This window comes from Vespula pensylvanica, chromosome 19, assembly GCF_014466175.1.
Source record: "Vespula pensylvanica isolate Volc-1 chromosome 19, ASM1446617v1, whole genome shotgun sequence".
Lineage (NCBI taxonomy): Eukaryota > Metazoa > Arthropoda > Insecta > Hymenoptera > Vespidae > Vespula > Vespula pensylvanica.
The window spans coordinates 689,331-709,843 of record NC_057703.1 but is presented as its reverse complement, the minus strand read 5'-3'; the positions used below and the strand labels follow the sequence as shown (position 1 = coordinate 709,843).

The 20,513-nt window shown below is 37.3% G+C and overlaps 1 long non-coding RNA gene across 1 annotated transcript; it reads right to left on the bottom strand.

Moving 5' to 3' along the window:
* Positions 1-315: 315 nt before the first annotated feature.
* Positions 316-5,843, bottom strand: LOC122635741. Its single transcript, XR_006328737.1, has 4 exons — positions 5,701-5,843; positions 5,284-5,486; positions 4,911-5,087; positions 316-645 (listed from the first exon to the last, which is right to left on the bottom strand). It is a non-coding gene; the product is annotated as an uncharacterized LOC122635741 (long non-coding RNA).
* Between the last annotated feature and the right edge of the window lie 14,670 nt (positions 5,844-20,513).

The window sequence follows — 20,513 nt, the reverse complement described above, 5'->3', positions numbered from 1 at the left end:
GCCGAATCAGGATTTTTAATAGGATAACATGGTAAGTGTGGAGGTGGCACGGGGAAGTGTTTCATTCACTTCTCTATAATACGCCCTTATGTTGAAATTCATGGTTTTGGCGCTACGAAACTTCTCATAACTAATTGTTTGTATTTCAAAACAAGGGGTGTATCTTACCAGCGAATGACACTGTTCTGCGTGCCACCTCTTCTCATGTGAATATGATATTTTTATATGATTTGGGGAAAATATTGGTAATAAATGAATAATACTATTTTTTTTTTATTCAATTTATATTTATTAATTCTATTTTCTGGTATTTACATTAAAGTATGGTTTGCTTGTTAGTAAAATATTATATATGTTATAAGAATGTCTTAATAATATATGGATGTCCATTACTTGTTCGCTAAATGAGAGGGTTTTTAAAATATTTTTCCTGTTGTTAGATATGTTGTTCGGCGACAGTATTCTGGATGTGTTGGAAGTTCGTTCAGGTCGGTGATTATCCTTTTGGTTGTTTTACGATAGCTGCTTTGGTTGTTTATGGATAGCCATATTCGTCCTGTTCCTCTACGATGTATTTACTTGTACTATAATTGGTTATTCGGACGTGGTAAATGTAGAACTGGATGCAGAATATTCTGGATCCATCTGTTGTAGGACAGAAATGAAAAATATATTAGAAATACTCGTTGAATAGCTTCATAATTACCGATTACGTGCGATGTTTTTTTTTTTTTTGTTGATTATCTAAGTTTAAAGAATATAATATATTGTGGAAGAATATAAAATATAATATAGAAGTTTACTTTGAAATAAATCTACATCATCCAATTATAGGTTTAATAATTAATAACGAAAAATTTCTAAGAGAGAAAAGGTAAGGAGACTGGAAAATAGTAGCTTGTAAGATACAAGCCCTTGTTTGGAAATACAAGCTATTGGTTCCGTGAAACTTTTGCCGACAAATCAGTATTTGTAATAGGATCAGTATTTGTTATAGGATCACATAATACAAGAAAAGATGGCACGTCACATTATGTCTTCTCTTTACGGATTATTTTCTAGTAGTAAAAATTTGGCCTCCTGGAAGAAATAATAATTTTTCCATCGCTTTGAATTCGATATTTCGATATATCACTAAGTAGAACGGGTATTCAAATATTATGGTTTTGTTGGTAGTTAATAATAGTTAATGGTATAAATAGTCGGGGACGATTTTTTAAGACTTCTTTAGGTATAAATAAAAAATTCGTTCAATTACGTGTGAAACGAAACTATATTTTATAACGATTATAATTTTTATATAAAAGAAAAGAAACAAAAGATATGACTTATAAACTCAGTATAGTTTTTTAAACAATATATTTGCTGTCTGTTGTAATATTGGATGATTATGGAAAACGTGGGTAGTAGTTTTTACAGAAAAAAATTTGGTATGGCACGTCTGAGCTGGGTAGATAGGAAGAAAATAAGGAAGGAGAGAGAATAGGAAAGAAGAACCTACGCGACGTTCTAAAATTCAAAATTCGGAGATAGGAGAACTCTCGATAGTCTGCACGCGGCAGGCACGTAGAAGCTAAACGTAAAATATTGCCAGAGGTTCACGCCCATGCGTCGAGAAGAAAGGTGGAATGGTGAAAGGCGGTCGGAGGGTGGCCGAAAGGGTGGCCGAAAGGGTGGCCGCAGTTAAATACCTAAATACCATCGAACCTCGACAGGCCGATACGCGTTCGCGCACGGCTTGTTAAACGATTAATCGCGCTGATTGGATTCCAATTAGTCTGCTAACGACATCCCAGCGAAAGCTGATATTCGCGTGATACTTTTTGACATTTTCGTTGTCTTCTTTTTTAAATCTTATTTTTATTTAATTTTTATGTATAAATATATTAGCTTCGTTATTATCATGCTACAATAACTGTAATTAATTACGGTTATATATATATATATAGCGAGTAAATTTTGAAAAGTTGATTTATTCTAGTGTGATCTGTAGGATTCATTTTGATGAGATGCGTTTGACGTTAACACGTAATTTCTGGTTAATGCTTGGCCCATTATCAATGTCATTTTTCTTTTCGAAAAGCTTCTGTCGTTGGCAGACATTAGGGCGTGATACGATCGAGCGAGAAGATTTTCAATCGCAGGAAATCAGGACGAGAAAGTTCGAAGGTTCGAAGGGCAAGTTCTCTTTTATTTCTCTTTATTCTGACCCTCGGTTGCTTCAAGTTTCGATACCAATACGTACACATGTGCCAAAAAAGAAATGTATGTTTTAAATCGAACTTCTCAACATTTTTCTTTTTATTAATTTGTTATCTAAAATTGAACTTTTGTTCCATTGACTTTTAATGTTTCAAAGTTTAAGTAATTTTCATGTTTAAATCATAATAAGCTCGCCGATTTATTAAACAAGAATAGTTTATCACTTGATTAATTTCATATCTTCGTAAGTCCGATTGCTTTCGTTTTTCCCGACAAATAGTACGTAGAAGCAACGAGAAACACAAAGAAAAAGAAATCGCCACGTATTAATTAATTCCGCTAGGTGGGCAAATGAATTTGTCGCGTTCTATATACGATTGTTCGGTAGGCAACGATCATAATGAAAGTCGCTTAAAACAGCCGACGACAAAATGGAAGATCATAAATCTTCCAATGTCCGGCAAAATTAACGTTTTAACGTCAACATCTTCGACGTTGTAATTTATATCGTTGTGAATTGTGCCTCCCGATAACTTTATAAAATTCTACAAAATTGAACGACGAATATAGCTTACTTATTTAAATTTTTCCCAAATACATGCACATCCAAATAACACTTGATCTCGAATTGGAACGAATTTTTTTCGTAATTAATATTCAAACTTTACGTTTTTATTCGCTTTGATATATGTTTGTTTTACAAAAAAAAAGGTACAAAAAAGACGTAGAAAAAAAAAGATAAAAAAGGATGAAAAAAAAGGAAAAATAATCTTTTTTTTTTTTTTAATGTTCGTAGAAACGTGCTACAACGCTCGTTCTTTTTTTGTTTCTGTTTCTAAAAGAAAAAAAAATATAGAAAAAAAACAGCGGTTGTTTCTCCCTGTCATCCGAGCGTTTAACCGATGCGACTCGTCGTTGGCATCGAGAATCGATCGAGCGTTGTAAGTGACACGGCACGGCGTTCGCGCGAAAAAACGTGGCATAGTTTTTGACGGGGAATGAACGGCAAAGATTATGCGCTGGCATTCGTACGAACTATACGTATACCTAGACGATATCTCTCGATCGGAGAGGGATGTTCGTCCCTGGAATAAAAAATGGTGCGACGATTTTCGGTGAGATTCGACTGTTCAACTTAAAAAATAGCACGCTAGGTTGGACCGATAAAGCACGGGACATTCATCTCGAAACACAGGTACGCTCAGAGTATGTACTTTTATATATCGAATTGAGATATGTACAACGTTATCTCTTTTGAAATTCGCCGATTTTTTCTTTTATCTATTTTTTTTTTTTTCTATGAATGAATTGAGCGATCGATTTTTATTACTTTTGGTATTATCTCCTTCGATCTATAAACGAGACTCTTCCGTTTAATGATTTAGTCTTCGAGATTAATGACAAAAACAGATAAAAAAAGAAAAGAGACCAAGAGGAAAAGGAAACAAAAAGGGAAAAAAAATATAGCATTGGCAAAATACGCATGAAAAATCGATCGAGAGATTTTCTTTTATTGTTTATTTCCTCCGAACGTTCAATGTAAATACAAAATACCTATATGAAAGAGTTTTGTAATCTCTAGAGCCAGTCTTTATCATATACCATCGATCGAGCTTTATATCGTTTAAGCTCGATACGAAGAGACGATTTTTTTTTTAACTGACCCCGTGACACGTAGAGCTTCGCAGTTATTTTAGTTTATTTCATTTTTAATTTATATCGTTTAATGCATCTTTTTTCTCTCTTTTCCTTTTTCCTTGTTTCTTTTATTCAATCTTCGACATGAAAAAAAAAAAGGTAGCAATGGAGTAGATATAACTCTGAATATACTATAATATTCTAAGATATAGATAGTTCAAATTTGTGAACGTCACGTGACGACTCTATTCATTCTAAGCTAGAGCGAAAGCGGTGAGGAGAGAGAACGAGAGAGTGAGGTTGAATTCGAAATTTCGCGGAAGCCTTTCAGCAGTAGCACAGATTCAGCAGCCACCTGCTAAGCCGGACTAAGCTTCTGCAAAGTGTCGTCGACTTAGGGTTGCGATCGGGCAGCTGGTTGGTATGTTGCTCTCTCGTACACACGGCAAGTAATTCTGGTTAGTCTGACGGTGAATTAATAAAGAGTCCAGATTCCCATGGGACCTTTGGGAATCGTTGCTACTCCACACAGTTTTCATTCTCCCCCTTTCTTCTCTCTCTCTCCCACTCTCTCTCTCTCTCTTCTTCTCTTTCTATTTTCAGTGAGTCTTCTTTCATAGCCTATCCAAAGCAATCCCCTCTTTCTCCAGATCTGCTAACGTGTTCACGGTAGCGAGAGAACGCTAGACTACTGCCCACCAAACATATACGCTACACACATATACTGAAATAGAGAGAGAGAGAAAAAGAGAGAGAGAGAAAGGGAGAGAAAGAGAAAATGGGGACAACGAGGGTGGAATTCTAGCAGGGCCAGCGCATTGCCGACGTATTTGCATTCAATTTCTTTCGAAGGGTCCTCCAGCCAGCACCCCTTGTCGATCGTGAAATAGGGTCTAGAGGATAAAACGAACGTACTTGGGCAAACATTAACGGGGGACAAGGTCGAAGAGTTTTCGCAATAGCTTCCTTTCTCTCTCTCTCTCTCTCTCTCTCTCTCTCTCTCTCTCTCTCTCTCTCTCTCTCTCTCTCTTTCTCTATCTCTATCTCTATCTTTATCTACTCATCGATACCTTCAGGAAGACGTTCGAGAGGCAGCAAGAAAAGCAGCCGAGTATACTGCACGTGGACGTCTGTACACATCCAAGTTTTCCTTCAATGCGCGAGTATTTCAGATGCTCCTTTTTGAGATAAGTATCCTCTTTCTGTTCCGTTCTGAATGATTACGTCCGAATTTATAGAAGGTCTTTCTAAAACATCCAATAATTTGTGTATATATATATATATATATATATATATATATATATATATTAGTAATAGATATTAAATCGAAGATTAATTCAACGAAATTATTCGTTCATTATTTATCTTAATTACATGAAGATTTAAAAGGCAGGTTTTAAATCTGTTCAGACAAAAAGAGATGAAAATCCAAGAAGAACGTACCAAACTTTTATATTTCATTGATTCGGTATATACCAAAGATCTATCTATCATCTTTCGTTTTAGATCGCACGAGCTAAAGCCAGGCTCGGAATGATGACGTCCATCTGTAAGACAATTCGTCCGTGTGGAAAGACAGGAAATGAAAGGTGCTTCGTGTTGGCTCCCTGTTATAAAGTCGATTTTCTCTTTTGCCATCGCATTTTCTAGGTGTATTTTAGAAAGAAATTCGTGAGAAATTCAGTTTAACGATAAGAAGGGGAAAAAGATAGAGAAGAGGAAATATAGTAAGATAGTGAGGGTATCTATAGACGTTCATGTATATATATATCCTCTCTTTCTCTCTGTATGTGTGTGTGTGTATATATATATATATATATATATATATATATATATATATACATGTCGTATAATACTTACGAAGAATATTTTGTGGAGAAAAGCAGAAGTGGAGGAAACAGAGTCGAAAGTTTCGCGAGAAATTCCTGGTTGGCAGGGCAAATTATGTGGTTTCGAGGACGCGCTCCTTCCTCCTCCTTCTCCTCCTCCTCTTCTTTCTTTCCTCCTTTCTCCTTCCTCCTTTCTCCTGTCTCCTTTCTTCCTTCCTTCCTTCCTTCCTTCCTTCCTTCCTTCCTTCCTTCCTTCCTTCCTTCCTTCCTTCTTTCTTTTCTTCCTTCCGTGTCTTTTTTCTTTTTTTTTACCTTTATATTTTTTTCTTTCCATTTTTTTGTTTTACTTTTTTCTTCTTTGTATCCACACTCTTTTCGCAGCATCGTCCGCTTTCGTGTTACGGTACGATGGCTTTCTAGGTAAGGAAAGGATAACGAAGTCCTCCGAACGCATCCACTGGGACAGGAAAGCCACTGTAACGTCCGGTTTGAAAGTGTCCTTCGAAGACAAACGTCCTAGACGTCTACGGGGATATCAACTTTTAACTAGAGACATCACTAATGCCATAATACCAAGAAAAAATAATATTCCTTTTTCTTTTATATTCCTTTCAAAGTTTAACTATTCATTAATCTTTTTTCTTTTTTCTTTCCTGAACATTTTTACAAACAAAAATCGTGGAACTGGAAAGAGTTTTTTCTGTCATTTTTTTTTCTTTTTTTTTTTTTTTTTTTAAAGAATCGTAGTCGTATTTTCTGTAGAGGCTTTCATACCAAACATGATCTCTTTGCCAGCACACGACGAGTTTCGAAATAAATCGACGCTTTAAGATGTTATTTCCTTATCAGAGATATTCCAACATAAGCTACAAAATACGAACTTTGATCTTCGTAGTTCTCTGTCTCTTCCTCTCTTTCTTTTTATTTTCTCTTTGCCATCGAAAAGTCCTAGGTACATACCTACGTGCAGGAAGAACCGATACTCACGAGAGAAATTCTCCTCGGCACTTTTCAATTTCCGACGTTATTTCGTTAAGAACTCGTCTCGAGCTTCCATCTTCCACATTGTTCTCACGATGGTCTCTCTTTCTCTCTCTCTCTCTCTTTCTCTCTCTCTCTCTTTCTTTCTCTCTCTATATATATATATATATATCTATCTCCATCTCTCTCTCTCCTGCTCTTGGAAAGAAGTAAATGCACGTACATGTCTGCTGAATTTTCCTTCCTCTTCCCTTTTTCCCTTTCTTTTCACTTTTTTTTGCTTTCCCTTTTCTTTTTCTATTTCTTTTTTCTTTCTCCTTTTTTTCTATGTTCATCTTTCTCATCTTCTCAAAGACGTACGATGCAATTTTAATATTTAACGTCCACTCAGCCTGCTTCTTTCCTTCGCGACGTAGTAAAGAATAATCGCCATCAAAGTTGGCATTTCGTCTTTCGAATAACGATTTTTTTCTGGACTTCTTTCGAGTAGTAAAGTAATCAAAGCTTCGACCACCTCTCCCTCTACCTTCCTCTCTCTCTCTCTCACGCACGCACAATCTCTCTTTTTCACGCTCTCACTCTATCTATCTCCATATTCTGTTCACAGAGACTTTACTTACTACAAGCTAGGAAGTAGGAGTGACTCTTTGGAAGGTTCAAAAGGGCTACATGCTCTGAGACGAAATTATTAAGGGGATTTTGGCTAGCTCGAAGGCACATACTCTTTCTCTTCTCTTTCTCTCTCTCTCTCTCTCTCTCTCTCTCTCTCTTTCTCTCTAACACTGATAATCTTCAAAGACGATCCTTCAAAGAGGAAAGAATTGAAGATCGAGTTCCACGAATGAAATAAAACACCAAAGAGACGAATTATAAATTGCCTTGTCGCAAGGACAAGGGACAAGAATAAGGTTGGTAGGACTGCTTTTGAAGAGGGTGGCTTCCCATCGTCACCAACGTCTCTTGACAAATGACTTTCGGCGCCAAGAGCGACGGTCCACGGAGAGAATCCACTGGAATCCGAGACTCTTCTCTAGGGGGAAGAGGGAGAGAGATGGAGGTGAGGGTGTCTCTTAATAATCTCAGACCCTTCGACTTCGTTGATAGCACTAAACTTCCAGCCGATGAGTCAGACGTTTCAATTCCATCGCACCAAGTTTTTCCTCCTGGCACATTATTCTAATTCGATTTTTTCATACGGAGGGTGGGAGGGTTAAATCCTATGTGGGATTGAACGATACCGACTTGTTTAAAAAAAAATTCTCTAGAAATATGCCGTTTAGAAAATTTATATGAAAAAAAAGACTATCCTATTGAAACTTTTAGGACGTAAAATCATCTAGGAATTTCAAGAATCCATTGTAAATTATTATCGTTATACGCGTCGATAAAGCATAAATGTTTTTAATCGTTAATAAGACGATTAATTAGTTTTCAACATTTTCGAACGAGTAACATTCGCGCTAGGAGCTTTTTATCGTAGAAAGCTCGTCGTACGCGTAATTTCGTAATGTCAGAAGCGCACGCGTTCGTTCCTGGGAACACGCTCACGTAACGTGGCTTTTCCGTTCGTCGATTCACCCCTCGGCACCCATGTAACGGCGACACGCAATAGGCGGAGAGACGTTTGCAAGGCAGTCACGCTTATGTTCCAGATTCTTATCCGATTTCCTCGAAGGAAGTACGCTCGAATTTGCCTCATCGAATTGCTCTCTTTTATTTTTTCTCTTTTTCCCTCCCTACCTCCTTGCCTCCTCTTCTCTCTTTCTTTTCATATTTTTGTTCTTTTTCTTTTACTTTCTACATTGAGTATTTTCACATGAAATCAACGTCACTCTATCATTTATGGCGACACAAATTCGAATCGAGTTTTGTCACTTAGACGAAATGGAATAGAAATAAAAGATTTAACCCTGTTATTTCAGTTTTAGAATTTTATGGAAAAGAGAGAAAAAATGAGAGAGAACGAGAAAGGAAGAGAAAGAGAGAGAAAGATAGTTTCAAATCAAAGAAATCATTTTCCCATCAGTTTTCCAGCTTCGTTCCAGTTTATTTAACAAACACGAGACCGATAGCTATACGTATGTATGTATGTATACATAAGCCACTCCTACTCGGTCCATACTTAATCGATAGCTTCTGTCTCCGAGCATTGTCCCACTTTCCACGGGGTCGTTCGGTCGAAAGTTAATTGAAATTCTATTTTCGAAATACATACATGCATATATCGCATTTTATTTGAAAGATCGTTAGTGTTATTTTCGTCTAACGACGCTAGATAGAAAATGTCCATTATATATTTACATATATATACATATACGTATATGTTAGAATCGATTTTATTTTATCGTTTGAGAAGTTTCAACCTGGAGAAATTCATTAATGGGAGATTCGCGAATGAGAAGAATGCAAGCTCCGGGGAAAGCACTGCGGTAACTAATTGCAAATTCCAGCTGTTCGTACGAGTGCGAATCGAAGTTGATTAATCGTTTGACCGATATCGCGTGGCAACGCACCTTCGATCGGAATAATCGATCATTCGTTTTAGAAAAGGATCACGCGATCATGTCCTTCCTGCTTTTCGGGATGAAAAGTCCTCTAGGTTCTCACTTTCTAGCTACTGCTCTGCTTGAGGGACCAAAACTTGGATAGTCCCTTTTCGTGACTCATACCGATTTATCTAAGCCAAGATGGAACGGCGTCCCGTCTCTACGATAATCTCGAACGATCGTTCATTCGACTGACGCCTTTGGATCGAACCGCTGGAGCATGGATTATCACGTCTTTTGCGAGAGAAAACCAACCGCTCGGCCGTGATTTACTATTTATTATAGTATTTTGCTTTGATGCCTCGTCATCTACTACTCTTGCCTTCCTTATATCGTATATCGAATTTTTCGACGTATATTTATCGGTCTATAAATTATATGAACATCCTGTCTTCGTTATATTTCTCAGTTCGTAGTTGTATGCTAAATATGTCTATAATTTTTCGATAGATTTATATCGAATAATCATAAAAAAAAAAAAAAACGTTTAACCAAACAGATTAATTCTATCAAGCCGTATGGGATTGAAATATAATTATGTTTTGATGAAGAAAAATTTGTCGTTGATTCTTTTTTCTTCTTTTTTTCTTTTTTTTTTCTCTCTATCTTCCGTATTCGCGCGAAGATGAGTTGGACATAGGGAATATGGTTTGACGTTGGTGAACGAAAGGACCGAAGGGACTGGTGCTAGAAAATGTCTCACGAGAATTCGGGAACGTCTCGTTGATCTTGACGAGGGTTTTCCACGGAGTGCCGGAGTGCGAAAGATAACTCCGATTTCGACGTTATCGCCTGTCGCGGCCCCAATCGTCGATGACGTTAACGACGGTGTGTCGCAAAGACAAGTCGGCTGAACGAACAGAAGGAGAAGGAGAGATGGAGAGAGAGAGAATGAGAGAATGAGAGAGAAAGATCAGAGCTATCGAAGATATCCAGGCACGCGAGAAAGCCAATCGAGCGAGGTGATGCGTCTTTTCCTAAAATGGATTCGACTTGCTATTGTTCGATAAAAACACAAAAACGTTTTATAACGTCGAAGAAATTCTTGTCATCGATTCTGTAGAACTGTATAACGGTAGAAAAAAAAGAACACGTTGATAAACAACTTGTAGATATTTCAGACGATTCATGATATTAATCGAACTATAAAAAATATGCTGATAATAATTTCATTGATACAATTTCTAAACATACTATCTATTTTTAAAGCTATTACAACTTTAAAGTCATTGATAAAATGAATTTCATTGATTATTGCAATTGGAAATTGTTTCGTTACAAATACGATTGTAATTCCGAAATTGAATATTTTTTTAATACTTTCGGCACAGTCCGCCTCTCGAATTTTCCTGGTTCTCACGCAAGGACAGTTAATTCTAGGCTGAAAAGGAGCAGCAATCGCGTGAAACGGGCGAGCGAGAAATGGTAAGGGCGTTAATCTAAGCCACGTTACACCTTCCTTGAGCGATAGATTTCTCGAAAGTTTAACGCGAGTGGTGCTCGCTGAGACGGCATCTGTTACCATTCCACGACTCGAAGGGCGATAATTCTCATCGTTTGGCCGCCATTAAATCTTACTCGAAGTAAACTCTGTCTCTCTCTCTCTCTCTCTCTCTCTCTCTCTCTCTCTCTCTCTCTCTCTCTCTCTCTCTCTCTTTCTATTAAGCAAGATTCTCGTAATAATCAGCTGATCAAAGCTCTTGAGCTTTATCATGAAATCCATGGACAATATTGACCTTCAAAACGTATACATGTGTATCGTCTCATCTTTCGTAAACCAATTAATTAATACAATAGCTATGTATATATATATATATATATATATATATATATATATATATATTTTGAATTTGTCAGAAACATACATACGTGATCACGAAAGGGAAATCAAATCTTACTCTATTTAATTCTAATGATTATCATAAATGTTGAACGAGATAACTTTGTTCAGTTTAGGTCACGTTTGATCGTATCGAACGGGCGATTCCTTCCCGACGGTTGGTTATTAATTACCGATATTCAAATTTACAAATTTAATTAGCGATATTTAATTATCGGCTTTATATCGGTGTACGAACGACTAATACTCGAGTCGAGCGACGAACACGACGTTCTCCATCCGGGAAATCTCGTTTATTAGAGCGAGCCAGCCTCGTTATCGAGCTAAGGACGATGCTGCCCATGGGTCATTAATATTCATTCTCGTAATTTTCTCCGATAAAGGAATCTACCCAAAGAACGAGACGATGGGAATGAACGGAGACAGAAGATTTTTTTTTCTTTTTTTTTTCTCTTTTTTTTCTTCGTTTCTATCTCGACGTGATTATCTCGTTATCGTACCTAAAAGTACGACCAATCGATAGTGCTCGGTCAAAAGGGAACAAGTTATACAGAATGGACCAAAAGTTTCTAGATTTTTTTTTTTTTCTAATCAATTACTCTTTTTCGTGAACTTTTTAGACTAATTTTCTTTTATCCTCAGATTATAAAACTGCAAGCCAAAGAACTTTGGGTCCATCGTATAGTTTCAAATAGTGCATTTTCGACAATGATTTTTAATATCCTTTGTTTTGTCTCTTTTGATCGTTATTTTCTTCCAAGTTCAAATTTTGCTGATAGTAGTATCCCAGGAAAAAATTTTCAATTTTCTTCTTTTCCGTACATTTAATCTCATCGTTCCAATCTCTGGAATATGGAATAAGGATATATCTATCACTTTTTTTTTAATAGACTCAAATTGCTAATTTCTTTAAGGATAGATTATAAATTTATAATACGTGTACTAACATTCTATTTCCATAACTCATCACAAACTTTAGGGACTGATAGCTCCAAGTAAAGGATCTAAAATTAAAGCCGTATATTAGAATTTCAGCAGACCTCCTGTCGCGATCGTAGTATTATCCTACGTTATTGAAATCTTAATGGCAGTGAAAAGGAATTCTGAGATTATCTTTCTCTCTCTCTCTCTCTCTCTCTCTCTCTCTCTCTCTCTCTTTCTCTGATAATGATGATAATGATAACAATAAGAATTAGTTGTACGAAAAAAAAATGCATTATTTTTATTTGATCATTCATTACTTTACCGCATAACTATCGACTTTAATATTTTCTAAAATTATTTACAAACTGAAATATATATATCATTTTCGTTTATGTGTAAAGAAAATGATAGATAACTATACGAGTTGTATCCCGATCGGTATTATTTTTCTGAGAAGAAAAACGAATAACACGCAAGTAAGATGAACGGGAAAGGAAGAACGTGAGATTAATGATTCGACTCGTGCAACAAACGAAAAGAATCTTTTTTCTTTGCGAAATCGTTTCAAGAAATATTATTGGTAAATTTTGAAGAAAGACAAAAATCTAAAAAAGAAGAAAGAAACAAAAAAGAAAGGATAATTTCAAATAAACAAATTCAATGAACGAGCAGATTGCAGTGGCGATGCTGAGTGAGTAAGTTTGAATTCTCTGCGTTGCTACCGAAAATTTCCAGCTGCTTTTATTTAAGACTTAATGCCATCCTTCGGTAGCAGAATTTACCCTTTTGACGTTCGCCAATCTGCATAGATTAATTTGCATATGTACATCTGATTATACAGAGTATTCATCTAAATAGATAGAGGGGGACAGAGAGATAGAGAGAGAGAGAGGGGGGGGGAGAAGAAGAGAGCGTCATGAAACTTGACCTTTCACCACGATCTCGTAAAAATATGGCACAAGTTGAAAAGCATTTCGGATGGATGCATCAAACGGTGCCTGTATGCATCGCTAACGATCGCACTTTCCCACGTAACTGTCATATGCCTTCCAAAAGAGCGAACAAAAAAAAAGGAGAAAAAAAATGAAAAAAAGAAAAAGAAACAAAAGAAAATAACGAAAAATTTCATAAAAATCGCGAATAGTAAAGCACGTTTATCAAGGAACATTACCAGATTAATTTTTCTAAAACGTCGATTAATAGAATTCCCATTGAAAAATCTCTTTAATTCTTGGAACATTCGGAATGCACTCAATTATTTTCAATTGTTTCGATTGGTCCCTTTGATAATAGTTACTCGTAGTCACACGAGTGTCGTTTGTACGTCCGATCGAAAGGGATTGAGAGGGCTCGATATAGTGAAATAGATAGATAGAGGAAAAGTGGGTACGTATTCTAGGCCGGAGGATGGGTGACTATGCGTAGAGAACACCATTGATGCAGGGTAGAATCGTAACGAGGACGTTAAATACCACTGCCACGCAGGTTCAATCGACTGCGACAAAAATAGCCGAATCGAAAAGTTATGCATCAATGGATCGCAACTCGCGGCTTGAATGCCAATTAGTTCGGATTTATTAAAATGATCGGTTGTCATTTACCGCGAACGCGTCACATGCCATCTCTCTCTCTCTCTCTCTCTCTCTCTCTCTAGTTTTTATGTGCATATATATCTCCATTCTATCTATGTATTTCTCTCACTCTCTCTCTCTCTCTCTCTCTCTCTCTTTCTCTCGTAGTTGTTTCCTTGCCTCGCGTGCGAGCTAGATGTACGATTTTAATGAGTTTCCCATTCGGTTCCTCCTGCCACCCTGTTATTATTATAGATCCGTAGATTTATTGATCATACACCATTGCCATTGCTTTCTCTCTCTCTCTCTCTCTCTCTCTCTCTTTTCCTCCCCTCCCTCATTCCCTCCCTCTGTGTGGTGTGTTTTCAGAGGCTGGACAAACGTTGTTCATTAATTAGTGAGTACGATTTATTGTTAATTGCTAATCGACGGCATGCATAATTCAACGGGCATTCGATCGCGCGTGCCGTTTGGTCTTATCTCGTTAGTTTCACGGATCTATGTATATCGCTTTTTGAAAGGAATGAAAATTATTCAAAGTTACAAATTGTAGTTGCATTTTTTGTATTTCTCTCTCTCTCTCTCTTTCTCTTTCTTTCTCTCTCTTTTTCTTTATTCTATTTTTCTTTTTTTCCTTTTTTCCTTTTTTCTATTCTTTGTCATTTCACTTACAAGCGCAAGCAAACACGCGATAGCTATTTCTATGTTCCTTCCAAGTATCAGCGAGTTTACACACGAGAGAGAGAGAGAGAGAGAGAGTAAGAGAAAAAGAGAGAGAGAAAGGTAGCAATGTAGTACGACGAGCTCGTGACGCGGGACAATTCGATTGCCTTCGCTGACTCGCCTTACTTCTACTATATTTTTTCCAAAGCAAACAACGAAGCAGCAACGCGTTGTTGATATCTACTACTTTTACTACTACTACTGTTACCAGTACTAGTACGACTACTACTATTACTACTACCACTATTCTCTTTACGTGACCTCTTGAGAGCGAAGTTTTTCTTTTTTCTTTCTTTTTTTTTTTTTTTTTAAAGTACGCCTACCACAGTCGCTTATCTTTAGAAAGGGAAAAGAATATACAATGAAAAATGCTCAACGATCGCGTGAATCTTTTTTCACTCGAAAACACATACCTACATACGTAATTTTTATCGAACGTTTTCTTTTTCAAACAACCTCGTTTTCGATCCTTTTCTACGATACGAAAAAAAGCTTCTCATCGACGAAGTTTTTCCAACAACATCGGCGCACTTTAATTGAATGTGGTTCATGTTTGTTTAAAAAAAAGAAAAAAAAATCCCGAAGAAAATAAAAATTATCGTATCGTAAAAGTTGTCTCGGCAAAATGAAATTAGCAATAAATATGTTAATAAATAAATAATTTCAAGTTTGAAGTATGGGCACTACGTTAACGTTTCGATAACTCCGGACTTGGGAAAAAGTATAATGGTAAGAAACATAAGAGAAACGAAGCGAGAGTTGAAAGAAAAATAATAGTACACATCTTTTTCGTTATCAGTAAAAGGTGTCTATGTCCTCGGTATATATATATATATAAACTGGGCACGCTCTCGCGAGTCTTTCGTGCCTTGAGAGTCAAGTCGGCCCGTAACAGAGTTGGAAATTATAACGGACTTTCCATTTAAATCCTCTGGGAAAGCTCGGGAAACCTGAGTGGCTCTTTCTATGCAAACTCGACTGACTCTTACTTAACAAAGCGTAATTTATCGAGCTCCGAGAGGGTGAACAAGGAGAAGAAGAAAGAGAGAGATGAGATAAAAAGACAAGTGAAAGGGAGAGAGAAAGATGAAGTTGGAAGGAACGAAGAAAAGGGATGGAGACTTGTATCTATCTCGATATTACGCACTTTCCTTCAGTCTCTAGAGGGTAATTCGAGAACACTCCTCTCGTTGCTTATTTCTCGAAATCGAAAGGATAGATGAGAGAGAGAGAAAGAGAGAGAGAGAGAGAGAGATAGGGAGAGAAGAAACGTGAGCGATCCAGCGTTATTATTGACAGATTCCTTAACGGAAGATTTCTCTTGTGATTTTCCAAGGAAAATGTTAAAAAAAGTCATTGTCATGAAAATTCTGAACACTGATATAAGTTATGATCGTAGAAATACCTGCTTTTTCGTTCATAACAAATGAAATATTCTTAGATATGATATTTCAGACATTCAACGTGTTCTCTCTGTTGTAACTGGATACATCTTTCGTGTTTTATCCCGTTTGGTGAACCTGCTAGACTCACGGAACCTGCAGCAGCAATAAAACGACTACGTTTCGTATATATGTATGTGTATATATGTATATATGTATATATATATAAGGAGGGTTGAAACAGAGAAGGAATAAGAGAGACAGATAAACGAACGCAGACTCGCACCCTCCTTTAGTAGGAAAGGTATATCGAGGACAATGGGATCTCATCGAGAGCCTGTTCTCATCTTTCATTTCAATGTGGCACGCGCCAACTTCGCATCTGCCAAGTCCACCAGGGTGCAATTGAAACTGTGACGGTGGAAAAGTGCTCCCTCTTGTTTTTTAACTTCTACTTCTTCCTCGACTTGATTAATTTCAACTCGTAATATATATATATATATATATACATATGTACATATGTCACTGTAATATTCGAAGATAATAAAACGATGCTTAAGACTTATTTCTTATTGCGCTACGTGTTCAATTAATTTTTTTTTTTTCAAAAACGAATTAATTTATTATGCTTAGCAGGGATCATATTAAAATTTCATTTTACAAATTCCAATGTATAGGAGTAAATCGGGACCTATGTGGTAACAGAAATTGCTACGTCGTCGTCGTCGTCGTCGTCGTCGTCGTCGTTATGGCGAAGCTCGGATTAGCTCGTACGTGGGCGGAGAAAAAAAATCGCCGAGTAAGTCCGGCTCGAGTCATAGAAAAATTCCGTTTCGTCGGCACGGGCCATTACCATGAGCAAGAGAAGGAGGAAGAGGAAGAGGAAGAGGAAGAGGAAGATGAGAGAGGATGTAGCAATAGTCTCTTTTCGTGGAGTCGATCGATCTATCTATCTATCGATCGATCGTACGACAAAGAAAAAAGATTAAAAAAAAGAAAAGAAAAGAAAAGAAAAGAAAAAGAGAGGAAAAAAAGGGTGACTCATTTGAATCCGAGAGACGACAGTAATTGAACTCGTTCGATCGAGTAATAAAAAGGTAATCCGCGGATGGTTTTATTTCCTCCGAGGAACAGAGAGGACGACCCTTTTTATCCGTTCCCTCTCTGCAGGTACGCTTAACGTCACTAACACATCCAGCTACCGTTCACGTTCGTACCGATTCTCAGAGTCTCTTCCTACGTGACGCACGACTACTTCGACTATTTCTACCTTTTTCTCTCTGCAGGCATTTTTACTTCCTGCCACCCTAACCTTGTCCACCCTTTCTACTGTTCCTCGTTCTCCTCTCCTCTCTCTTTCCTTTTTTCTCTTTCTTTTTCCCTTTTTTTTTAACTGGCTCTCTATCCCTCTTTTCTTGTCGTTGCGACTCAACTCGAGACGTCTGGCACTGGCGGTCTCTGATTAACTCGAAAGATCGTCCCATCCAACCGACCGAGAAACTTCTTCTTCTTCGTCTACTTACTTCCTCTCTTTCTCTTTCTCTCTCTCTTTTCTACAATCTTCTAAGATCGAGGACGATAGAATGAAAAATAGAAAGAAAGGGGGAGATACGAATGAGGAGGTTAAAGGCAAATAATGGCCGAAAGGAAGATAGAAAGAGAAGATCAACCCCCGATAAGGGAAACCCAAAGTATATTTTATTTTTCTTCCTTCTATCCCGAGAGTCATGTCGAGTCAAGTCTAGTCAAGTCGATTCAAGTCAAGTCGTGTAGAGTTTCCCTTGCTCAAAGTAGACTTTCGTCGCGACTAAGGCCATCTCGTCCTGCGTGTCCTCGGAGGTACGAAGGTACTCTTATTATTATCCAGGGATAAAGAAAGTACGAGAAACCGAGCTCGTTTTTAGGTCGTTCGACCAGCCTCGAGCGAACGAACGTCTCCGGTGAGATAAAGGTAAAGAACAAGAAAGGGACCTCAAACTTAAGCAAGAGTCTTTTTCGTTTCCCCATTGGGAGTTTCCTGTTTCGAATAAGAATTTTCTGTTGAGTGAAACTTAGAAATTATATTATTATCGTTAATAATGTTTAATTCGTTAGATTTCATTTCGATGTTTATATTTGACTTTGTTAACTATTCAAATTTTGTTTACTCGAAGAAAAAAAAAGGAGCAGAGAAAACAAAACTACCTTATCCACTTCATGTTTCTTTCGAAGTAAGTCATATATATCTTGATCTTGCTAGGTAATTATAGAACAAACGTATCATTGCACACACATGAAACAATTTTTTTTCCATTTGATCCATTTACAATTAATCATAAGAAAAACTACTTGCCAAATAAAATCCTAAATTTTTCACGTATCGTTGAAATTTAGGTCTCTTGAAAAAGACCCTAATTCAAGCTGGGATTTCTAGGAAAGCTAGTTCACGTGTTCCTATCTTTGTCAAGTTCCCGATTACTCAACCTCGACCGAAATACGTAATCATGATCGTCGTAGTGACGGCAGGAAAACGTGCAAGCAAAAGCGGTCTGGAAGCTGAAGCACGGTTTACTTTAGCCAGGCCTCGCGATAGAAGACTAGAAGGGATTGAATAGCGAAGGGAATGGAGAAAGAGAGAAAGAGAGAAAGCGAGAGAGAGAGAGAGAGAGAGAGAGAGAAAGAGAGTAAGAGAGGGGGGGTTGGTTTAATTCATTTACCGCAAGGACGCACGTGGAATATAGGTCTCCCTTTCTCCTTCTCTTACTCCCTCATGATGCCACGAGCGCTGGAAAGCTTCTGGCAAACATCTGCGAACTCTTGCGGAGTCCCAAGGAGACTCCCTAGGGAAGGAAACCCGATAATATTCCCGCGGGCGGTCCGATCGAAAGAGTAGAAACGAAATCGTGAGAAAATTCGTGCAACCCTTAAAACGCAAGCCACCAGACTCAAACCTATGAACTTTTTATTATTTCACTTTCTATTTTTTCTTTTTCGTTCTTCTCTTTTTTTTTCTTTTCTTTCCGTCATATTTTTTATTTCATTCTTCCTGTCTCCTCTCTTTTTCTCTCCATCTCTCTTTTTCTATCTTTTCTATTTTTCATCTTCCATTCGTTCGTTTTTTGGGTGAGAAAAGAGTAGGAGGAGGAGGAGGAGGAGGAGAGACTGAGGGTGAAGGAGAACTCGGGCCGATGCAATCCGCGTTGATAATCGATATCCCGGAAATGCGGAACGTTCGCTTGAATACGGCCGATAAATCGAAGGTGCGCCTTTTATGAAACGCTCTCGTTAACGTGAATATAAATTTGTCGATCGCAATCTCGATAATCTTCAACGTTCTCCGCTTCCCTTTGTCTTCTTTTTTCTTTCTTTTTTCTTTCTCGTTCGATCGAGTGCATACAACGTTTGCACCTTTTAATTGTGTGTACTCGCGCACGCGTGTGTGTCTTTCGCGAGACTTAGCGAAGATCAAAAAATAAAAAGAGAAAAAAATTATCGTACGATTTTAAAACGACAGATTTGTCAGAGAGAGAGAGAGAGAGAGAGGGGGGGGAGGGAGAAAGAGAGAAAGTTTCTAACGATGAGCGAAAATTATTTTCGGTGTTTCGTTAATGAGATTTCACATTGGTATATGCAGCAGTAGTACTAACAGTTGTAGTAGTAGTGGTAGTAAGTACCGATCGATCGTATTAACATTTGGCTCGTGTTTCCATTGTTAAATAAAATCAATGTCGCCTTCGGTCGTACTCGCGAATATGATGTAATCAATTTAACGAAGTTTTCCAATTTTCACTGGTTTACGCTGACGATATTTTCGAGCACTCTCGTGTGCAAAGTCGATTGTGCATACTCACTTTTATTATATATTTTGTTGCTGTTGTTTTTTGTTGTTTTGTTTTTTATTGCATCGTTCTTTTCCTGTTAGCAAGTAAAAAGTGTCGTTTATGAAGGATCGCCATTTACTTTGTCTCTATGTGTTCGGTTTAAACGGATAATCTGGCAAATTCGGATTTCGATGGAAAACACGACTACGTCCTGAAACGACAAACGCGTTACATGCTTTTCCTACATCGATGTACGTACGCGTATGTATCTATGGATCCACGTAGATCTTTTTTTTCGTTCGATCTGTCACAGCACAAAATGTTACGATCATTTTAAACATGCATTCGGTCTGTCAATGTTAATACACGTATTACATGTCATTTCCATTACATTATGAATATAATTTGTAATATAAAATATTTTTTGTAATTTACATTTATAATATACAGACACATATACACGTACATATATATTTATATATTTTTTTCTTTATCTCATTCGTTTATTTCTAAACGTAAATTCCGTAGTTTATCTTCGTGTCGTGTTTAGAACCACTGAGAGGGCTCATGCACGAACGTTTAATGCTATTATACGCTCTTTCTTTTCTCCCTTTACTTCGAAGCCCGCTAAGAATCTCAACGTCTTTGCACTTTTTCCACGCGCCTTCTTTTCCACCAAGCATCGACGTAAATTACCTTACTCTTTCCCATACTTCGCACTAACTCTTCATCAAGCTACCTCACGTGTATGAAAAATTTTTCTTTCGTCCTGTGGTTCAAAAAAATAGAAAAAGAAACCAAGAAAAAAAAAGGATATTTGATAAGCAAGAAGAAGCTAAGAAAATTTACTTCCTTTCTCTCTGTCTGTCTCTCTCTCTCTCTCTCTCTCTCTCTCTCTCTCTCTCTCTCTCTCTCCTTCTTTCCTTTTCATGTCAATTAGTTAGCAAATTCATACATGTATAATATATAAAAATTATGAAAGCGAAAGATATTAAAAATTGTTGCTAATACGATCCTTCGTAGATCAACCACGACAACGCTAGAAATATATGTCTATAAAACAATAATTACGTGACA